Source organism: Oryctolagus cuniculus, chromosome 5, assembly GCF_051225735.1.
Source record: "Oryctolagus cuniculus isolate XC-2025 breed Fujian yellow rabbit chromosome 5, ASM5122573v1, whole genome shotgun sequence".
Taxonomy (NCBI): domain Eukaryota; kingdom Metazoa; phylum Chordata; class Mammalia; order Lagomorpha; family Leporidae; genus Oryctolagus; species Oryctolagus cuniculus.
In genome coordinates, this window is record NC_142871.1 from 35,645,217 (window position 1) to 35,664,764 (window position 19,548).

At 35.9% G+C, this 19,548-nt stretch overlaps 1 non-coding gene across 1 annotated transcript; it reads right to left on the bottom strand.

Annotated features, from left to right (window-relative positions):
* Positions 1–11,617: 11,617 nt before the first annotated feature.
* LOC127493315 (U6 spliceosomal RNA) lies at positions 11,618–11,724 on the bottom strand. The gene has a single exon (XR_007923374.1). It is a non-coding gene; the product is annotated as a U6 spliceosomal RNA (small nuclear RNA).
* Between the last annotated feature and the right edge of the window lie 7,824 nt (positions 11,725–19,548).

The window sequence follows — 19,548 nt, forward strand, 5'->3', positions numbered from 1 at the left end:
CACAGTGGGTTAATGCCCTGGCCTGATGTGCTGGCATTCCATATGGGTGCTGGTTCGAGATCCGGCTGCTCCACTTCCAATCCAGTTCTCTGCTTTGGCCTGGGAAAACAGTAGAAGATGGCCCAAATCCTTGGGCCCCTGCATCTGCATGGGAGACCCAGAAGAAACTCCTGGCTCCTGGCTTCGGATCAGCGCAGCTCTGGCTGTTGCGGCCAACTGGGGAGTGAACCATCAGATGGAACACCTCTCTCTCTCTCTCTCTCTCCCTTCTCTTTCTCTCTCTGCCTCTCCTCTCTCTGTGTAACTCTTTCAAATAAATAAAATAAAATAAATCTTTAAAAAAATGATTGTATACTTTTAAACAGCTTATTTGTCTCCAGCACTGATTAGATGTACCCAGTTATTTGATAACATATATTACATGTGCTCCATTGCCATCCCTATTAAAAGATACATATATTTAAATATATTTTAAATATCTGAAAAAATGAAAAAAAAACAATGACATGTGTAAAGTGGAGAATGAAATAAAAACATTGGCTAGATGCTTGCCACATATAATATTCTCAAATGTATACTGTCAATTGATTTTCACAAGAAATTAAAATTTGAACAATACCAAAAATATTTCTAGATTCTTGTCAATGACTGGCTTATTTCAGGCAACAGTTGATGCAGACAAAATACAATGCAACCCTGCCCTTGGATTTCATTTTAATAGGACTTATTCCCTGTTCATAGATATTTTAAATACCAGTCTAGAATAACCAGAGGTCTATGGACATTTTATTGAATAATTAATTACTGACTACTTTTAACCACATGTTCTTCCTGGTATTTTAGTAACTTAAAGAAATTCAAGCAGTTAGAAAACAAGTATGAGATAAGAACAACCCCTAATAAACATAATTCTAGGAGGGAATCTGTTATTGTTGAGAAGCTTATAAAATTGAAGGTCTCATGTTTTAAGAAGATAAAAAAGGAATTCTTTCTCTGCTGTGGAATAAATGGACTATCTCACCCATGAATAATGATTAACGTTCTTTTGCTCAGAGAAAAGGCTGGTAGGAGTTCACACCTGCAGCATTCATGAATTACAGGCCCCCTTCCCTTGAAAGAAACTTAATAATCACTATTCACGGGTGAAGTGTGCTTCAGTTGGATATAAAAAGTTGAGATAAAACCAGTCTGCTTTGTTTCCAGTGCTGTTATTTTCCCAGCATTCCATCCCTTCCAGTCACTGCAAAAATACTTGAGCAGCTTTAAAGTTATCCAAAGGTGGTGCTGTAAATACCTTTTCTTCTCAGCTTAGTTCTGTGTTTATCAGAGATTCAAAGGTGGTTTTAAAGGTCAGAAAAACAAGCTGCCTGAAAACTTGGATTCAGACCCAAGTAATAAGGTCGGCGTTTTTACAATTGTACTCTTCTCATTGCTACTCAGATCCAAAACTGCCTTAAGTTTTCTCATTCTGATCCCAAAGTCCAGCCATACACATAAAATTATATATTAAAGCAAAACTACAAACATAAACTATAGCTTTAAGTATAAATCAGTATAAATTTGAACATGAACAGATACACATTAAAAAAGACACACACCCCTTTTTTTTTCCAGTTTGGTAGTAAGGTTTTGGTTATTTTTGATACTGTTTTAATTCAAGGAAAATGTTTGATATCTTCCTACTCAGAGGCCACATCGACGACCCACATCCCATCTGTGGCTTGTTTGCCTGTTTCTTTGACTCACAAAGCACTCCAAATTGGTCTATAATTGAAAAAATAGACTATTTACACTAAAAAACTGAATTTCTCAATTATTTGAAAAGTTGTAAGCTCTAACAACAAACATTCTACCTGCATTCTCTCATAGTAAAAACTGACAGGAGTTGAGTGTGTACTGCCCACTGTACGTTCTGCTTCCATTTCTTTTCAAAGATATGTGATTAAATTACTGTTTGCTACCTGAACCCTGAGTGTGTGAACTGAGAATAACCAAATTGTTATTCCTTCTACCATCATCTCTTCTTATGATTTTTTTCACTCACCAAGCTGACTAGAACCATTTCCAAGATCGCCTTTAGGAATAGTTAGGGCTTTAGGTGGAAATGTAGCTTAGAAGTATATTCTTTCAGTCCTGAACTTTTAGATAGACATTACGAAGTGTCTAATCATATATGGGGTAGGTACTCAAAAACTTCATAGAAAATGCAGATTCTGAAAAACTATCTATGGATTAAAAAAACTTTGTACCGAAAAACCTTCTAATTTCGTTTTCCATGGATTTTTTGAAGTACCCTTGTATATGAGATCCTGAGAATGTAATGTTGGTAAGGCGATTCTACTTCCAAGAAGATTACAATTTATTAGAAACAAAGAAATATTTGTTGAACATATGAATAAAATTTGCAAGTGCAATGGTAAAGATATTTTCACGGGAAGTAGAAGATACAGAAGTGGGTCACCTGATCCAGGCAGGATGAGGAAGATGTGGCAGAGTGGAAGAGACAGAAATGTTCACACCTGGGCAGAGAAATTCTCTCCTGGGTCTTAGAGATTATGCCACAGTTAGAGCTGCTCAAGGTAGAGGTGGGGAGCAGAGGTGGTGTGAGCCAGTGGCTTAGATTTTTCTCTTGACTTTGCTATTTGTGATAACCTGCTCTGCAACTAACCTAAGGGTCACACTTTCATTAAAGAAAATGGAAGTGAACTCAATATACAGATACATTTATATTGAACCTACAAAGTACACATGTTGATTATCTCGTATCCAAAATGATTGAGGCCAGTGTATCAGATTTTGGATTGCTTCTGATTGTGGAATCTGTGTGTGTGTGTGTGTGTGTGTGTGTCTATAAAATGACATATCTTGGGGAAGGAATGGAAGTTTAAACATAAAATCTATTTATGTATATCTTATATACATGGCTTAAATAATTTTATATAATATTTTTAGTGTATCTTTGTTTTACTTTTTAAGTAATTTATTAACACATCACAGATCATTAAACTATAGTATAACATCATTCATAATCATTGGTTTGACAAAGATATAATACAAAGTTTGACAAAAAAATATTGATAGCAATACTGATACGCACATTGTCTTTTGGTTTTGTTTCCTGATTTTTTTTCTTTTTTAAAGTTTTTATTATTTATTTGAGAGGCAGGGTTATAGACAGAGAGAAGGAGAAACAGAGAGAAAGGTCTTCAATCTGCTGGTTGATTCCCCAAATGGTCACAATGGCCAGAGCTGAGCCAATCTAAAACCAGGATCCATGAGCTTCCTCCAGGTCTCCCACATGGGTGCAGGGACCCAAGCACTTGGGACATCCTTTACTGCCTTCCCAAGCCATAAACAGAGAGCTGGATTGGAAGAGGAACAGCCAGACTTGAACCAGCTGCCCATATGGGATGCCGGTGCAGCAGGTGGAGTCTTAGCCTATTACATCACAGCACCAGCCTCATTGTTTTAGCTCCATGTATAAAGGAGAACATGTGGCTTTTGCTTTTCTGTGTTTGGCTTATTTCATTCAACATGATGTCCCCCGCTTGTATCTATTTTGATATAAATGGTAGACTTTCATTCTTTTTCCTAGCTGAATAATATTCCATTTTCTTTACCCATTCTTCTGATGATGGACACATCGGTTGATTCCTATTTTGGCTAATGTGAACAATGTTGTCATTCACAAGGAGAAGCAGGTCTCCCTTGGACACAATGTGTTCATGTCTTTTGGTTAGTGGGATTTCTGAATCACATAGAAAGTCTATTTCTGGTTCTTTAAGAAACCTCCATACTGTTTTCCATCGCGGATTCACTAAATCGTATTTCCTCCAACAGTGTATAAGATTTCCCCTTTCTCCATATCCTCAGCAATATTTGTTACTTTCTGTCTTTGGATAATAGCCATTCTTACAGGGTTGAAATGACATCTCATTGAGGTTTTGGTTTGCATTTCCCTGATGGCGAGTGAGTAGAGAATTTTTTTCGTGTATTTATTGGCCATTTGTATTTCTTCTTTTGAGAACTGTCTTGTTTTTTGTTGTCATTGTTGTTGTTGAGTTAATTGAGTTGCGATGTATTCTGAATGTTAATCCTTTGACAGATAAGTAGCTTTCAAATATTTTATCCCATTCTCCTGGATATCTCTTTACTCTATTGATTACTTCCTTAGCTGAGTGCATCTGTGCTCTGATTATACCATCAAACGAGGCTAAATGTTGAATTTTCTGCTTGTGGCATCATTTAGAAGCTAAAAAATTTCCATACATTTGAGGAGTTTGGATTTAAGATTTCTAGATTTGAGAATCTCAAACTGTATCAGCTATTTCACCAAAAGTTGTCTTTCTCTAGCCCTAAATTCAGCATTATGTTTAACATGGTGATGTTTTAATGAACACTATTTAACAACAAATTTTACCATTTAAATCATGTGTTTTCCCAGTACATATCTATCTGTGCTTCAGGTATAATCTCCAGATTGTCCTCTAGATTCAGTCCTGGGGATATTTGATGAAACATATGGAAAAAGGATGAAAATAAAAACTAGAATTGTTCACTAAGCTGAGAGATCACCACACACACACACACACACACACACACAGGAGAGAGAGAGAGAGAGAGAGAAATCTCACACAGACATGTAATTTGTTAGAAGTTATTTATATATAATATATACCACATATATATTATATTATTAATATATTATATATTATAATTAATATAGTATGTGATATATAACAATATATTATATAATATAAATATTTATATATTTATATTTTTATATTTTTAGCCACTCCTGAAATCCAGGGACATTAGCTGGCTGAGAGACTGAAAAAGAGGGGCCATATTTTTTTTCAAGTGTTCAGTAGTGAAGTTTGAATATCTGGACATGCCAAAGATTTTGTTTTGATGAAACCAAATTGTTCCATAATATTTGAAGTCTTCAAATTACTAATTAATAACATTTATGATTACAACAAACATGAATGCCTACTAAATAACAGTAATAAAACATCCAACTACAGAGCTAGAATTTGTTTCATGAATAATTCATTTGTAAAATTCTGGTTGGGTTCTTAAATTAAAAGAAAGTTTTTTTTTTTTAAATAGGTGGAGATCTTTTGAGCTTGACATTGATATATATTTAAAGGTTAATAATAGTTTTTTTTTTTCAGATAAAAAGACATGTGTTAGGATATTAAGATTTGTTTTTAGGTAATATTCTTTTATTTGAAAAGAAGCATAATTAAGTTATGAAACACAGTGAAAGTGTTTAAGTCTTTGTGCACATATTCTGCTTTCCATTGAAATAATGTCAGTCATCATAAGGCATTTCAAGTGCAATCCATACCATAATAGCTAACTAGATAAGTTCAAGTTGGCAGTTCTCACAGTGTGTTCAGCTTCCAACTGTATCACTGGTTCTCCTTTCTTTGTCAGTTGTAGTAGAAAGCTGCCAGGTTTTTTCTTTCAAAAGCTTATAAAATTCATAGTTAAGAAGCAGGTCTATGAAAACTTAAAAACAAAGAAGATGAATTCAAAAGCAGCTGCTTATGCAGTTTGATTGCAATATTTCACTGCAAGTCATGATGTCTTCACAGCAGCTTCATACTTAAAAGATTCTGAAAGTTGATTGATTGCTCCCAAACTGCTACATAGTTTTATTTGATTAACCACGTATATTTTTGCCAATATGTCTGGCTACCTATTTAAAGTTAGTGCATTGCTGGCAGTATTACAAAAACAGATTTTAAGGATTGGAATCAGATTTGGCAGTAAAGGATTTGGTTCCAAACTCATAGGTGATCTTAAAATTTCATTTGACACAAAAAGAGAAACCTTTGCAGTCAAAAACAAAAGACTCCACTTTCATAAAAAAGAAAACTTCTTGGCTGCCAGATATGTTTATTTTTTCTATGATTTTGCTCTATCACAGATTCCTTTGAAGGAAGGGATTTTAAAATATAGACACATATAAATATCTTAGGAGTCTTCAAAAACTTCATAGAAATGCATATAATGAAAAACTATGCATGGATTTCAACATTTCCTTGCACAAAATAAACATATCTTAATACCAATTTCCATGAACTTTTTGGAGTACCCTCTTGTATACACACACATATTTAATCAAGGTCTTTATTTAAAAGTGAAGTAAAATCTTACTCTTATAAAGTATAAAAATAAAAGACATCTTTTCAAGAGTTCATTGCAATAAAAGAATCTTTTGTCCTTCCTCTTGGCATTTGAAAGTTTTAACGAGTTGTTTATATATCTCAATGGCTTGAAAAGACAGATGTATTTTATGTAATCTTCCATGTAAGCTTTTTTCATTTCCCTTATAAATTACTTTTCCATATTTTAAAATGTAGTTATATTTTCAGTGAAAAAATGGCCAAAAAATATGAGCCGTTATTTGTTGGCCACCACGAACCTTTAGATAAAGTAGGTATAAATCACAGTAAGCAATAAAATTCTATTCTATGTATAAACCACAACTTTATTGAAGAAATGTCTATTAAAATAATGTTGTCTCCTTTTCATTTTACCTGAACAGTAATGTATGAGTTTCATTTGAAAGCTAACAGTTAACAACCCATGTTTCATATTCTAATTAACATCAAGGAGATCTGTTTCAATTAATGAAAGCAAACTTCCTAAGCATTCAATGATGAACTGTTCTTATACTCTGTGTGCTAGGGTAGTAAATTACATATCACAAACTAAGAAAAAAAAAACACAATAAAGAACAAAGATGCCAAGACCCTGAAAAGTATAATTGAATAATAATAATTTAAGTACGCATGTCAGGTTGTGTGTGTAGCAAGTTCAACCCACAGAAGTGTAGAACTAATGAAATAGTTTCTTGTTTTTTAATCTCCATAAGCCTTTCTTGCTGCTTTAACTCTTATGGGTTGGAATACAAATGAAACATAGACCTTAAGTTCATGTGCTCCTGGAGTCCAGAAAACAAAACAACTTTTAAAATGGCTTAAACAGACTAACAAATGTAGGCTTTGAGGGGTGATTAAAATGTCCTAAAGTTAAACGGGTACAGCTGAGTACATGGTCTAACCTAATATTGCTCTAGTGGGAAATGAGATGCTTCTGGTTTATAAGTGCACGATTGTAATGAAATAATCCATCTCAATCGTTGCAATTAATGCAACGCACACGCTATTATTTGTGAGATACATAAAAAAAGCAATGTGAGAGCTCCCCCTATTGACTCACAATAATGTATAATGTACCCTGAGATATGCTTCCAAATATCCATAATCAATATAAAATGTTTAGAAATTTAGGGAATATTAAAAATAAAGAAATTTGAGTTAATCAGTTTATACATTAAGAAGCTGAGCCCTAATGACACTTACTGTCATGGAACAAACAGAGCTGGGAATGGAACCCAGGGCTTGTCTCTGGGACCTATTTTCTTTGCACCATACTGTGGCATCTATCAGGTTCTATAATTCAGAAGTCGGGGAGGGCTAATGTGGCCCACCTTCCTCTGGTGGAGGAGACCCAGAGAGGCTCAGACACCCCAGTAAGTCTGCAACTTCTCATGAAAGCTGAAGAATCACTGGGTTAGTGGAATCCCAGTTACAGTCTCCAGTTCACTACTTTTTCTGCTCTGTTTTTTCTGCTTCTGTTTCATTTTGGGCCCTGAAACTTCATGCTTTTTTGAAATTTAACGATATGGTTTTCAAAAATCTCAGAATTTGGAGGCCGGCGCCGCGGCTCACTAGGCTAATCCTCCGCCTAGCGGCGCCGGCACACCGGGTTCTAGTACCGGTTGGGGCGCCGGATTCTGTCCCGGTTGCCCCTCTTCCAGGCCAGCCCTCTGCTGTGGCCAGGGAGTGCAGTGGAGGATGGCCCAGGTGCTTGGGCCCTGCACCCCATGGGAGACCAGGAAAAGCACCTGGCTCCTGGCTCCTGCCATCGGATCAGCGTGGTGCGCCGGCCGCAGTGCGCTGGCCGTGGCGGCCATTGGAGGGTGAACCAACGGCAAAGGAAGACCTTTCTCTCTGTCTCTCTCTCTCACTGTCCACTCTGCCTGTCAAAAAAAAAAAAAAAAAAAAAAAAAAAAAAAAAAAAAAATCTCAGAATTTGAAATTCATGAAGATATTCATGATCAGTAAATAAACCATGTTTTACTTTTTGGTGAAACATGGCTTTCTATAAATTATCCCTAACATACATGCTAACAGTGTTCATGTGTTTTCTTATATGCTCCCAGAACTGAAAAGATTTGTAGGATGGTGTGTATAATTGTGCAAAATCGTAAGTGCTGTTATAGTAAAATCATAAAAAGCTTGACATACATTTATCTGATTTGCTTTTTTGGTGAAACTACTGGCAGGTAAGTGGACAACATTTCAATCATCACTATTTTTCATGAATCATTTGATACTGCTGATCCCATTAATGGCATGAACAGGGGGTTATTTTTCCTCAGAACTTGAAGGTATGTGAAGATTCACTTACATCTGCATCAGTTAACTCCTAGAAGGCGAAGGTTGCATTTCTTCAAAGAACACAGTTGCAATGGACACAGGACTTTGAATGAAAGCTTCGGATTTGCCATTGCTTGTTGTACAGCTGCTACTGAGATCTATTCAAGGCTGCCATTACTAAATCATACTCCAGCCAGGGGCTTTTCACAATCCCACAACTCTAATACCATATTCTATACATGCAATTCTTTTGAAATTTTGAGGTCCTGCACATGTTATCAGATTACCTTCCTCTGTCCTTTGTCCTTCTCTCTATTATAGTTAATTGTAGCAATACATGAGATTATAACTCAAGTGGAACAATATTGCTAAACAAAATATTGTTCCTGCTAATGAGAAGAAGAAGATCTGTTCTCAAATGATTTAAGACTAGAAGAGAATAATTGTTTCCTTGAAAAGCTGATCATAACTCAGATATTCACACTTGTATGACTAAAATATAAAGGCAAGAGAAATGGTACTGTTTATTTATCAAAATGAAGTAAGTACTTGGCATTGTCTATTGCCTTTTTAAGTCCTTACCTCCCAACCTCCATCCCAGGTCATAAGGTAAAAAAATAATCTTTTTAGAAATTCAGTTCAGGTGAAGAAAATTTATACAACCCATTTGTATAGTTTTAGAATCCTATCTTCCTTTCTAAGATGATGTCCACAAAATACAAATCAGATGATTCTGTATCAGTTCCCACATTTGATATTGACTGTCGAAGAAGGTTAGGCAATGGTGGTTATAAAGTATTTTCACGCTTTCTCCCATGGACATGCAAACATTTTTCAAAGGATGCATAAAATGGCTTTCAAACTTGATGAACATGTAATGGAGGTAAATAAAAATATACCTTTGCCTTTTATAAATCTAACATCTCGTTTTTGTCTACTTGGTATATAATTATTACCATTGTTTATGGCTTGTCTTTCACTTATTTGAAAACCGTTTTCAGAATTACCAAATTTTATAGACTTTGGGTAAATCAATTACTGGCTTTAACTTCTGATTTTCCAGAACTGTTCTTGGAACTTAGAATGAGAAAATGAAAATATGTCATACTAAGGCAATTTTGATGATGGGACTTTTAAGATTGGAGAAAAAGAACTGATGAGTGTTTGTACTTTCCACCATTAGGATGAGAATGAGCAATCCCTTATGTGATCTTGGGAAGCTGAGATTGAGAACAGTTAAAGACAAAGAGAAGCAAGAAAAAGAAGGCAGGTGATGATGACATGATGAATAAAGGAGCTGAGAAATAAAAAGTGATCAGTGACTTCATTCAACTTCCTACACAGAGAGATACCAAATCTCTGCAGGGAGCCAATAAAATTAACATGGGAAAATCAACCACTTCATCTGTAGCTGTGGAAATTCTTGTGTCTGTGAGTGAGGGGATGGGGAATTGGTGAGGAGTACTCAGCACAGCTAGCATGAGTGAGATTGGCCACTGGCAATTAAGAACAGTGGAGCTCATAGTCACACTATTTGCCCAAGAATCTTTAAAATAAATATAAACATTCACTGACCTCATCCTAGACTCAGCAGTCAGTGTCACGGGCTAAGCTCAGATGTTAGCAGCAGTTTCTGGTTACCAGCTGCTAGACATGAGGCCAGTTCTTGACTTTCATTGAACTTCAATTCCTAAGCCCAAAATATTAGGATAGTTGTATTTAACCAGCAGGGTGGTTGTGATGATTAGATGAGATAAAGCCCATAAAACACCAACTTTGCAGCAAATTGTTAACTATCATTTTCAGACATAATCAAGCTAAAAACAAGGACAAGAAATATTGAAGGGAATGACAATTAGGATTCAAAAGGAGGTTTATTCCAAGAATACAGTGAAAATTTACACTGAGATATCCATTTCTAAAATACTCCAAAGTAGTAAGTCAAAAGGAGAACACTACATGATAGTTTAGAGAAATTCTAAAAAAAATTATTTAATAGCATTTTATGTTCATTTTGGATTAAAATGAATTTTAACAAATTAAAATCTAAAATATTAATACAATTAAAACATATATAATTGCTAGTGAACAAACTATAACAAACTATTGCAATTAATAGAGAAATAAGGCAAGAAGAATTGGTATTTCAACTACTATTTAATATGGGTAATACAGAGCTATCAACCAAATGTATGAAATATTAAGAATTGGCAAAAAAATGTGATTGTATACAAAGGATATGGTTTAACTCTTGAAAATCCGTAATAATCAACTGAAAAATTAGGAACTATTTGTACAAACATATTACCTTTTAAAAAAATTGTTGATTCTTTTGAGAGATAGAAAACCCTCCCATTCACTGGTTCACTCTGCAAATGCACTGCCTCCCAGGGTCTGAATTAGCTTGCAGTTATACCATAGGAGTACACCATATGGGGTACAGAAAACCCAAATGGCATCTTAACTCTTGTGCCAAAGACCTGATTCCACATTACCTTTGTTTATTTAATAAAGAAAACATACTTCATGTATTTCATATGTACAATTTTAAGCCCATAATGATAGTTCCTAACCTACCTCCCTCCTCCTTACTTCCTTTTTTTTTTTTAACTTTGTGATAACGTATTTTCAATTTATTTTATAGTCACAGTCTTAATCCTCTGCTAAACAAAGAATTTAACAAGTAGAAAGTAGAAAGACTACTGATACTCAAGTGTTTAGACAAGGGCTATAAACACTAATCAAAGCTCAAGATGTCAATTTCACTCAAATACATTACATTTTTTGTACTCTCTATATTAGTCACCATAAATCAAAGAAAACATGATATTTATCTTTTTGGGTCTGGCTTATTTCACTAAGCATGATGACCTCCAGTTGCATCCATTTTGTTGCAAAAGAGAAGATTAATTATTTTTTATGTTTTGCTAGTATTCCATCATATATATCTATAAATAAAATATATAAATAAATAAATTTGATATATATATATATCACATTTATTTGGCCACTCATTAGTTGATAGACATCTGGGTTGATTCCATATCTTAGCTATTGTGAGTTGAGCTGCTATGAACATGGAGGTACAGATAACTCTCTCATATGTTGATTCCATTTCCTTTGTGTAAATTTCCAGGAGTGGGATGGCTGGGTCATATGAAAATATGGAACATTTCATGAATTTAAATGTCATCCTTGCACAGGGGCCATACTAATCTTCTCTGTATTGTTCGAATTTTAGTATATGTGCTGCCAAAGTAAGCACCCCACATTACCTTTTAAATGAAGAAAACCAAGGTGAGTGCTGGAAGCCAATTAAGATACTTGCATCCCATATGGCCACATGTGGCTTCAGTACTTAGCTCTAGCTCCTGACTCCTGCTTCCTGTTAATGCAGACTTTGTGAGGCAGCAGTGATGGCCCAAGTGGTTGAATTCCTGTCATCAACAAGGGACTCCTGGATTGAGTTGCAGGCTCCTGGCTTCAGCCTGACCCTCAGGGAACAATCAAATGGGAATCCCGCCCCCTCTCAAATAAAAACAAATTATGTAGAAGAAAATTATCTCACTTTTAAAACACTTGTTTAATCCAGCCATTATATTAGAGATTGAATACATTGGCTTTCAGAGAAGAAGTTTGCTTTTAGCTATTGGAAAAGAATCTGCCTGCAGGGGAAAAATGAAACATTAACTACAAATATCAACTCATCTGTAATCATTATTCTAAAAATAACCCCTATCGAAATTTAAACACAGACACAAATATACCCCTTCCTCCTCCCTCAATATTATTCAGAGAGAGCTAATTCTACTCATACTTTTAGGGAATAAGATTTCAAAGGTTATGTTTTATCTGTATTTTAACAGGTGATAAAAAAGCTCCAAGGACAGTACATAATTAAGCATGATGGTTGTATGAATGGGAGGGAGGTGGAGGGGGGAGAATCACCATGTTCCCAAATTTGTATATATTTAAATGCATAAAGTTGTATCAAAATTAAAAAAAAAAATTCCTTAAGGAAATACCTATATAACCAGAAGTATCTTTCTAGATTGTCCAGTCAAAACACATAAGAAAATGCATTTATATTTATGTTTTAAAGATGGAAATGTATTTTGAATCAACATATAATTGCTTTGGATGCAATAACAAGATCTAGTTAAAAAGGGCCCCAAGTTAGTAGGTAAAAGTAAGTACCGGGGCTGGCGCTGTGGCATCCCATATGGGTGCCAGTTCGAGTACGGGCTGCACCTCTTCCAAACCAGCTCTCTTCTCTGTACTGGGGAAGCAGTAGAAGATGGCCCAAGTCCTTATGCCCTTGCACCCAGATGGGAGACCTGGAAGAAGCTCTTGGCTCCTGGCTTTGGTTCAGCTCTGGCCGTCGTGGTCATTTGGGGAGTGAACTGGTGGAATGGAAGACCTCTCTCTCTCTCTCTGTCTCTCCTCTCTCTGTGTAACTCTGACTCTTAAATAAATAAAATAATTCTAAAAAAAAAAAAAAAGTAAGTACAAAAAGTACATGATTGCATCAGATCAGTTCAACTGGCAGAATTTTTCTTACTATGCATGGGAGAAACGAAATTCAAATGCAAAAGTTGTCTTTTACTCCCCTACCTTTTCAATGATTGCTCTACTCCTGGTCTTAAATTTTGGAAAGCATTTAATTTGCATTTCATTTTGTTAAAAATTTTTACCTACTTTTTGTTCTTTCTTCTATTTCTTTTTATTTGATAGGCAGGAAGGCACTTAAAAAGAGCTCCCATTTGCTGATTCACACCCCAAATGCCCGCAACTGCCAAGACTGGGCCAGGGCAAAGGGAGGAACTCAATCCAGATTTCCCATGTGGGTATTAGGAAACCAACTACTTAAGCTAGGGAAGCTACTAGTGTCAGGAGCTTGAGCTGGATATCAAATCCAGGTAACCTGATGTGGGATATGGGCATCCTAATTTTTAACCAGCATCTTAACCCCTAAGCTAAATGCCCATTCCATTCCTCTGTCTTAAGGAGCACAGTAAACTACATACAATTATTAATATGTATGCACCTTGAGATTGAAAGTTTATTTAAAAATTCATGTAAAAGAATTATCAGATAAATTTTGAATGGAAAGCATAATTTATATAAAAATAGTGAATGATTTTTCTTACTCAAAAGTTTGGGAATGTGGTACATCAAGTGACTTGGCAGCCCTAACTGAATAGATCTTGATTATTAATGGCTACAGTCTCCTCCAGCACTACCACTAAACTAAAAGATGAAAATTCTCATGAGTGGATCGAAAAATAAATTAATTTTCATCATAAGATAACATTTTCATATTACACAATTAAGTGAATTGAGGACACAGAGTTCATTCTGAATTTTGTATGCACTTCTAAAAAAGTAAATTCACAAAGTAGACAAAAATATTTACAGCAAAATTAGCTTTAGACATGGAAAGAATAGATCTTCTAATGTATTATTTGAGCAGCAAAGTGTGAGTGGGAAGCTGATTTAGTAACCCTTCTTTCATATCTCTTGAAATTATAACATGAAAGTACCTTTAGCTAATTTTTAAAATGTTACTTATTAAGTTATGTGCCTGGATGAAATCTGGATATTAATTTCTGATAATATACACATTAGATATCCTTAAAACAAACAAAATACCTCATACAAAAATATTAGAATTTCTGTATAAATTTTAAGAAACATCTTTTTAAATGCTTAACTATTTTGGCAAGAAATGAAGGAGGGGTATTCATAAAGGCCAAAAGGAGCAAGAAAACATAAATCCAGAGATCCATTATAGCATTAAATTGGACACGTGCCCAGTGGGACCCAGATTGACCCAGTTTTATTTCAATGAACCAAGTGAGTGGAATGTAGATCATACAGACTGTAGACTGCTCAAGGAAGGAAGGCTAATTATAGATGCCGTCGTGATGCCAGCACCTTCAGAAGGCAACTTTTTTAGTAAAGAATGAACTAGAAAAAGTACCACAAAAAAGAGAAAAACTAACAACTTTGGCTGTGCATAGAGGTGGGGGGAAGCTTTTCCTGAAACATTTTTTTTTTAACCACAAGCAAGGCATTACTCAGGTTCTGGGCCAGAATCATTCTCTTTGTGTGGTCCAAAAACCCCAAGATGAAAATTTAGTTTAAATTGCTCCTGGATTGCTAGTGCCTCTGGCCACCTGACAGAAGCAAAACTTTATCTTCTTAGGGGGAATGCATACTAAATGAGGGCCACAAAATTGCTTCTGTAAAGTGCTGCATGTATGAGGTCCCAGTTTCAAAAGAATAAAATGTACCAAGACTATAGTCTTAGGTATTATAAAATGCGTTGTGTAATGTGTATTTTAAAAGGTGTAACATGGTTGTCAAAAGAATAACTGACTATCTCAAATGTTCAGGAATATTTGGGGACAGAAACAACCAATAAAACTACTGTAAGTGAAACATAAAATAATTAATAGTAGTTCTCAATGATCAGGCTAAAGAAAAGAGTTGACATAGTTGAAGAGAGATGTAGTGAATCGGAATAAGAAATTATCTGATTTGTAGAACACAGAGAGAAAATATTAAAAGTAGCTGAAAAGGCATATAAGGTACGCTGAGAATATGAAGCACCTGTTTGGAATTCCAGGATGAGAAAGTGAGGAAAATGTGTAAAAGGCAATAAATGAAAAGCAATATTTGCAGCATATTAAGGACAGAGGTCCTACATGAGGAGTAAGTGCACAGTGACTCCTGTTGTTGACTTTACAAATTGACACTCCTGTTTATGGCATCAGTAATCTCCCTATGCTCCAGTCCTGAGTTTCCAAGGCTATGGAAGCCTTTTGAGTTCACCGACTCTGATCTTATTTAGACAAGGTCATAGTCAAAGTGGAAGTTCTCTCCTCCCTTCAGAGAAAGGTACCTCCTTCTTTGAAGACCTGTTCTTTCCACTGGGATCTCACTCATGAGATTTAATGCTATAACGAGTACTCAAACAGTGTTTTTCACTTTGTGTTTCTATGTGGGTGCAAACTGTTGAAATCTTTACTTAATGTATACTAAACTGATCTTCTGTATATAAAGAAAATTGAAAATGAATCTTGATATGAATGGAAGGGGAGAGAGAGCGGGAAAGGGGAGGGTTGCGGGTGGGAGGGAAGTCACTGGGGCGGGGGGAAGCCAATGTAATCCATAAGCTGTACTTTGGAAACCTATATTCATTAAATAAAAGTTAGAAAAAAAAAACAATGTATGAGAGGTTAAATTTCCTTCTATTACCAGCATTTGATGTTATTGATAGATTTATTTTAGCCATTCTGACTGATGTATAGCTATATTATAGTTTTAATTTGCATTTATTATTTATTAATATATTTGCATATATTATTTATTAATAATAAATGATGGAATATCAAAAAAAAGAAAAGCAATATTTAAGACATTCTATGATTAATGAAAAAGTTGCAGATTAAGGAAATTCAATGAATTCCAAGTAATACACATTCCAAGTAAGACGCACAAAAAGGAATCCAGTCTTGAGCAAATCATAAAAAAATAGAATTTCAAGAAAAAGAGATTGCTTATGAAGGAATGGAAGCTAGGCTGGTTTCTCAATAGAAAGAACAATACCTAGAAGATAACATAATATATTTGAAGTCTATAGAGAATTACCCAGAAATGTAGAAATTTATGAAGGGTCTATAAGAATGTCTTACACTGAAGTTAAGGACATTTATTACTGCTGGGCTTCTCTAGAGGAGCAGCTAAAGAACAAACCTAACCTTAGGAAGAACATGACTGTTCCCAGGGGACAAGTCTGACATGCAAATATGAATGACACAAGCGATCTATACAGAATTTGACTACAAAATTGCCCTTTTTTAATATATGAGACTAAAAATAAAGAACTAAAAGAATAGAAGAATAGACTATCAGATGGGCTGAGAAAACATCCTCACAATGTATTCTGAATATCTATAATTACTTGAAAAGAGAAAACAAATTGATTAAATGTGGACAATTTTTATTTAAAAAATGCCATAGACACTAAAAGAGTAGTAATAGAAGGTCTCCTACACAGGTGGCAGGGGACCAAGCACTTGGGCCATCTTCCACTGTTTTTCTCAGGACGTTTGCAGTGAGCTTGATCAGAGGTGAAGCACCCAGGACACAAATCAGCACTCATATGGAAAGCAGGTGTTGTAGGCAGCATCTTATACACTATTTCACAACGCCAGCCCAAGAAAACAATTTTAGAGAAATTATTATTTTTAATAATATTTAATGTACCTAAGAATAAATCTAATAAAACATATATAAGATCATTGTGGAGAAAATTGTTAGCTTTAATTTAAGACATTAAAAAAAGGTTTAAAAGATAGAGAAAACATTCTTATGAGTAGGAAAACTTAGTAGTGGGAGATATCAATTATGCCCTCATAATCTAGATATTGAACTTATTTCCAATTAAAACCCTATGTTGATTTCTTTTTTTTTTAAAGATTTATTTATTTATTTTGAAATTCAGAGTTACACACAGAGAGAGAAGGAGAGTCAGAGAGAGAGAGAGGTCTTCCATCCGCTGGTTCACTCCCCAGATGGACACAATGACTGGAGCTGCGCCGATCCAAAGCCAGGAGCCAGGAGCTTCTTCCAGGTCTCCCATGCAGGTGAGGGGCCAAAGGACTTGGACCATCTTCCACTGCTTTCCCAGGCCGTAGAAGAGAGCTAGATTGGAAGTGGAGCAGCCAGGTCTCGGACCGGCGCCCTCATGGGATGCTGGCATTTCAGGTTGGGGCATTAACCCCCTGCACCACAGCGCCGGGCCCCCCATGCTGATTTCAAACATAAATAATAGCAGAACCAAAAAGTCAAATATAGTCAAGGAAGAAATAACAGTATAATTTTGAATAAAGTCAGGCAATTTTCAAAGTAAAGCATGTTATGTGATATGGATGTGGCTTATCCCCCAAGTGTCCCTGTGTTGGAGCTTGGTCTCCTCTGTGTTGCTAGATGAGACCTTCAGGAGGTGAAGCCTAACCAATGTCCTTAGTTCCCCTGGGGGTGTGTCCTTTAAAGTTGTGGATGCTGGTTAGTCTCCCACCCTGAGCCTGGCCCCGCCCAGTCTCTCTGGTTTCTTGTTTGAGAGGTCACCATTGCTCCCCCATGTTCTCCTGCCATTGCAACCTGCACTGTGATGCAGCCAAGGAGGAGGGACCTGCCAGAGTCTTCATCATTTGGATTTTCAGCCTCCAAAACTGTGAGCTAACTAATCCTCTTTGTAAGTAGCTTGCCTCAGGTATTTTATTTTAGTAATGTAAAACTAAATACATTGGGCAAGGATAATACACTGGCAACCAGCGCAGACTTGTGCATACATGGGAACTTCATATATCACCCAGCTTGAACAACACTGGGGAAAAGACTCAATAAATGAAAAGAATCTAGATGATTATCCATATCCAGGCAAAGATTAACAAGATCCATAATTTGTGACATAAATATAAAACAAATTTCAGATGAATAATTAATTTAGGTGAAAAAGAAAGCTTTATGAATTTTTGAAGGCAATATTAGTCAATTTGTAAAGCAACCTTTGCAAAGGAAAAAAAATAAGATAGCTAAAGTGCAAACTGAAAAAGAAAACATCTACAGATTCATCAATATTAAAAACGAGAATTCCATTATCAAAAGATACTGTACAGGGGCAAGTATTTGGCATAGCAGTTAAGCCAGTGGTTGGGACTCCTGCATCCTATACTAGAATGCCTGGGTTTTGGTCTCAGCTCCACTCTCAATTCCAGCTTCCTTCTAATGTGCATTCTGAAAGCAGCAGGTGATGGCTCAAGCATTTGGGTTCCTACCACCCAAGTGGGAGACTTAGATTGCGTTCTGGGCTTCTCTCTTTGGCCTGGCCAGCCCTGGCTATTGTAGGTATTTAGGAAGTGAACCAGTGAATGAGAGTTGCTATGTCTGTCTATCAAATAAAATAAAATTTAGAGAGATTCTATAGAATGTGAAAAGGAAAACAACAAACTGGTAGAACATAGTTGCACTGTTTTTTGTTTGCCAAAGGATTAGCACCCAAAATACATAAAAAGTTGCCTTTTAATTCTTTTAAAGATTTATTTATTTGTTTGAAAGAGTTACGGGGAGGGAGGAGAGAGAGAGAGAGAGAGAGAAAGAGAGAGAGAGAGAGAGAGAGAGAGATCCTCCATCAGCCGGTTCATTTCCCGAATGGCTACAACAGCCAACGCTAGGCCAGGCCAAAGACAGGAGCCAAGAGCTTCCTCTGGGTCCTCTATGTTGGTTCAGGGTCCCAAGCACTTAGACCATCATCTGCTGCTTTTCCAGGCCATCAGCAGGGAAATGGATTGGAAATAGAGCAGCTGAGACTTGAACCCCTGTCCTTATGGGATGCTGGCACTGCAGGTGGTAGCTTTACCTATTACCTTTTACCTAGTGCTGGCCCTAGCAATGAACTCAAAAATTGTTGGTGGGAGCATAAATGCAACAATTTTGGAAAACAATTTGACATTTTCCAAGACTTTAAAGTGTCCATTCTCTAAGAGTGTTTTCATTCCTACAAAATTCTTATCTGTATTGTTTTGTATCTGAAAACTGTTTACATTGGTATTCTGCTGGTGTCTTGAAAAACAAAATGCCTTGTGATAAGTGATCAAAACCATTATTATATGGAACAAAAAGTAACATATGCTGATTGTCATAAAACAAAAAGTAGGAAGTAGGGACTGGATGTTTTGGGTAATAACAAAGAAAAAAGCACCCTTTCAACTCATAAGACAGTGGCTGATTTTATTTCAGACATTGTTGGGAGATACTGGAACACATTCATACCTAATGACTAACAAAGGCTCTATGCAGGCCATCAGATGCTATCACTGTCAGTTCAGAATCTGGTAGAAAGCTGTCCACGAGGTCAAAGTTGGTATGAAGTATCACGATACACTGTAAGCAACCTCTGTTCAGAAAAAAAAATATTTTCCAATGAATTTCTTAATTTTATTGTAGCTGAAACTAAAACATGTAAATTTTGTCTCTTGTAATTTAGGATTGCCAGATCTACCAAATAAAAAGAGACAGC